Here is a 4,480-nt window from a genome sequence, read left to right as displayed (position 1 = left end):
GATCTGAGAGAAGAGTATAATCTCCCATCTATAACTGTAATATTCTATGGTCTGCTCTTATGGCTCTTGCAGTCTCATGAACACAGAAGCAAATCAGGAGCTCGATTCTTGACGGTACTCAGATTTTCAAAATTGAAGATAACGGATCCAATGAAATTTCCAAATCCAAAAGAATTTTGGAAATCTGAGTCCAGATTCGTGAGCAGCGACCTTCGGGACCCTTTGAACCACAAACTCGTTTTTCCAGAATTGCTCAAAACAAAAAGGATTATGGTATTTCAAATGAACCAACTTCATCGCTTTATTTGATTTTCTATATGCAGTAAAAAGTTAAATCTGCTGTATCTCGGTGAAGAAAAAATCCTATTTGGACGTTCCAAAATGGAAATAGAAGAGCAAAACTCGTACTTTACAGTACTTTGTTTAGTTTTTGTCGGTAAAATTCTATGCAACCAGGAGAAAACTCCAATAATGCCCTAAAACAGCCATTTTTGTACTTCTAGGTTAGAATATCTCAAAATCCTTACGTGATGGCGCCATCCCTTATAGAAATATCATACTAAGAATCATTGATAATTACTTATTATCCAGTATTTTTAATACTGAAAATAAGTAATTATCAATGATTCTTAGTATGATATTTCTATAAGGGATTCTGAGGCCAGATTTGAATTCAGCGCACCAAATTCCTTCGGGTAAATCTCTTACTTCTTTTGTTGTAAAAACCTTGTAAACCTATGTTATTTAAGATTCTCAAACTCTCCTTAAACAAGGACTTGTATTAATAGTTATTACTTGAAGCTTGTCTCACGTCGGATGATCAGATTGCAATTATCAAAGATTGCAAAGAGCTTGATTAATTTATTTTAATTGAACCGTATGAAATACGTATATATAATATATTATATATAATCTTTATTCAGCTGAAAAACTCACATCTAAGTATAAATTTAAGATAAAATATTAATACACTTTAAGTATGATACATTACCTAAGTAACACGTATCGTTTAAGAAACGTTTTTGATATATTTTACAAACGATAATAAAACGTTACATACATTTATAAAACGTATATAAAACCAACATGTGCTACCAGGATACCCTTTGTTGTTCTTAAGACGAACAAAGACGAACTCCTGATCTGCTCCTGCGTTCATGAGACTGCAAGAGCAGAAGCAAGAGCAGACCATAGAATATTACAGTTTTAGATGGAAGATTATACTATTCTCTCGGATTCAGATCTCACTCGCTCTACTCTCGTTATCGTAAGTACCTTTTGTAACTGGAGTTACTCGTTATTGGAGTTATGGCTCCTGCACACAGGACGTGCTTGCCACGCGGCGGAAGTTGCGCGACAACCAATCAATATGTTGCTTTCCGTAATAACTTTCTAGCTCTTACAGAAAAACAACATATTGATTGGCTATCGCGCAGACTTCCGCCGCGCGGCAAGCATTACCGCGTCCTGTAAGCAGGAGTCTCAAGATTTATATGGGGTGTAAGAAACGAGAGGGATATTAGATCTCGAAGAACAAAATCAAATTTTGGACTCTTCGGAATTATTACAATTAATTAACGCGGCAGGAATGACAAGAAAAAAAAAATGAAAAACTTGTTTGAACTTACTTTCGGTAACCTTTATCAAAATGTGGGTTAAGGATGATCGATGGACTTAGTCAATTCGTGGGCGACGTTTCCTCAAAGTCCCTCCAATTTTGGCGCGTTGCACGTGTTGAAGAATGGATAAAGTGAGAGCGACTAACTACCGGCCTCGACGATGTGTAAGTAGTGACGAAGAGATGAAGAGTCCCTTGACGAAGTGGATTGAAGTACGTTGAAGAAGCGGAAGAGAGGACTGCGATGTCTGTCTGGTAGTAGTGCCGAAGAACAGAGCGAGCACAGCGCGGGGTCACGGTTTTATACGGGATCAGCTGGAGATGGTTTGGTAGGAAAAATATGAAATTTCGGGGATCCTAGGTGTTGGATTTGTTAAAGGAGGAAGGTATGGGGTAATGTTGCAGCCAGTAATAAATGAGTATATAGAGTTCAGGAGATCTCTTTGGCTGGGGTTGTGGATGGAGAAAATCGTACGTTTAAGAAAGACGGTAATTGGAGGATTTTACGGTGATGAGGGAATCTTTGGATAGAGCAGAAGACGGACCAATCAGAACAGAGTATTTCCATCCAGCAAGAAATCCAGCATGAAAACAAGCATCGGGTGCCGCTTGGCTTCAGACGGAACGAACGTAAAACAAGTTGAGCTAATCACGAGCGTTCCCCTCATTCCGCATTGCGCATACGTTCCGTCCCATGTAAACGCACCATACTCTCGCAGCGATACGCAATGCAATACGCGACACTTAATATCCAATGATCACGATGCTATTCCAGAAAAGCTGTACGTTCATTGAATGTCAAGTGTCGCATCGCGCTGGCTGTGAGGACCAAAAAATTTTGAACGGTGCATAAATCTCAAGTTCTCTTTGAGTATTTTTCTTTCTTATTGAAATAAAAGTTAAGCCATGAAATTGTTACGTCCTGCACGGGCGTGAGCCATACAATTTATCTAAAGCTGGCTTAATATCCGCGTATCACATGGGTTGCGTTCTTTTATTTGCAACAGATATAGCTGAATGCATCTCAAGGATACATCAAGATTGATTTCATCGACGCAATCTAACCTCCAATATAAACCTTAAAGTGAAATAGTGTTTCAAAATGACTTCCAACGAGAGTAACAAAACTAGAGTAACTCTGCAAGATGTTACAAATAAGAAAATGTATGCACTTATTGTTACATCAAATGAGGCAAAACATGTAGAAACAGATAAGTTTAGGACACCTCTCATAAAAATTTATTATTTTTGTTATTAAATCATATTTATTTTGAGTAATAAAGCACTGTCCAACAGTAATTTAAAAAAAAATAAGTAATATTTCAGCAACATTAGTAATACATTTGATGAAGGAAACGGACTTTCTCACAAATTTACCTAAATCTTAATATTTTGTTGTATAAAACATGAATATTATATGAAACTTAAAATCGTTGATCTTAAATAAAACAAAAGTTATAAAGTGAAAAGTTATTAAAATGTGACTTAAATACTTCATCATTGTATAATGGTACAATTACTTCCACATAGTTTTTTAACCAAAGTATTGCTTTTTTTTTATTAATTCAATCATTACGGATAAATACTTTTCTAATTCTTCTGTATATAAGTTATTTGTTTCGTTATCATCAAAAACATCTAATGAAACTAATATTTGAGCAAATACACAAACAATTTCCTTATCTTTATCCTCCATTTTTACGTTCACAATTGCTTACAACAGCCAAAGGAAACGGTTTTGATCTTTTCGATGAGTGCGCTTAGAAATTAAAGTAACCGGGCAAAAATAGCGTTCAGAAGCGTAAGCGCTTTAAATATGTGAGCGTCCAAAACGAACGCACCCAGTATTGCCTTTATAAGAATTGTGAGAGAGAAAGAGGCAGTCTAATAATCCAAATAATAAAAAGGAGATGTCACGTTCCGAAGTTGCTTGGTTATCGATATTATCGCTGGCATTGTTACCTCTTTACCGCGATACCGATTGGTTGTGGCCGGCTTCGTGGCGCGCCAGGCTGTCATCGTGGCGGAGTTGAGTGACAATTCGTGCGTATTACGAGAACGGGGTTATAACGAGGGAGAATGAGAATAAGAGAGAATAGTAGAGAATGAGAGAGAGTAAAGGAGAATTAGAGAAAATAAGAAAGAATGGGAGAGAATAAAGGAGCATGAAAACATTTAGCTGTATTAAAATTTGTTTAATAATTATGTACATGAGACTATATATATTATGTCTATGGTCTCTTCCTACTTGTTGGCTTCACTTTTCTGGCTGTTTGCGGGATCCAGGTATACTATATCCATGGTTGTATTCAAATATGAATGCAAATTATAGGTTTGTGTGTGAGAGATAGGGAAAGATAGGGTGAGACGGGTTGAGACGGGGAGAGATGGGAAGAAACAGGCAAAGACGGGGAAAGACAGGGAGAGATAAGAAGTGACAAGGAGAGACAGAAAGAGACAGGGAGAAACTGGAAGAGACGGAGAGAGACAGGGAAAGACAGAGAGAGACAGGGAAAGACGGGGATAGACGAGGTGAGACGGAGAGAGATGGGGAGAGACAGGAGAAAACAGGGAAAGGCAGGGAAAGACAGGGAGAGACAGAGAGAGATCGGGAGAGACAGGTGAGGCAGGGAGAGACAGGGAGAGACAGAGAGAGACTGGGAGAGACAATGCAGATTATAGGTGTATGTGAATAAGGTTTGTGTTTTTTGCTATATAATTAAAGTGCAATAAAGTACTAAGAAAGGAGATTGAAGGCGCGCGTGTAGCGCGCGCTGTGTGCTAGTCCTATCAGAAAAAGTGCATGTTAACTACCCTACTGAAAAATTTCTATTGAGATCACAATTGAATTCCCAATTGAAT

Source organism: Odontomachus brunneus, unplaced genomic scaffold (genome assembly GCF_010583005.1).
Source record: "Odontomachus brunneus isolate Ranch 3 - 2012 unplaced genomic scaffold, Obru_v1 Obru_scaffold_051, whole genome shotgun sequence".
Classification (NCBI taxonomy): domain Eukaryota; kingdom Metazoa; phylum Arthropoda; class Insecta; order Hymenoptera; family Formicidae; genus Odontomachus; species Odontomachus brunneus.
This window is presented reverse-complemented; position numbering follows the sequence as displayed.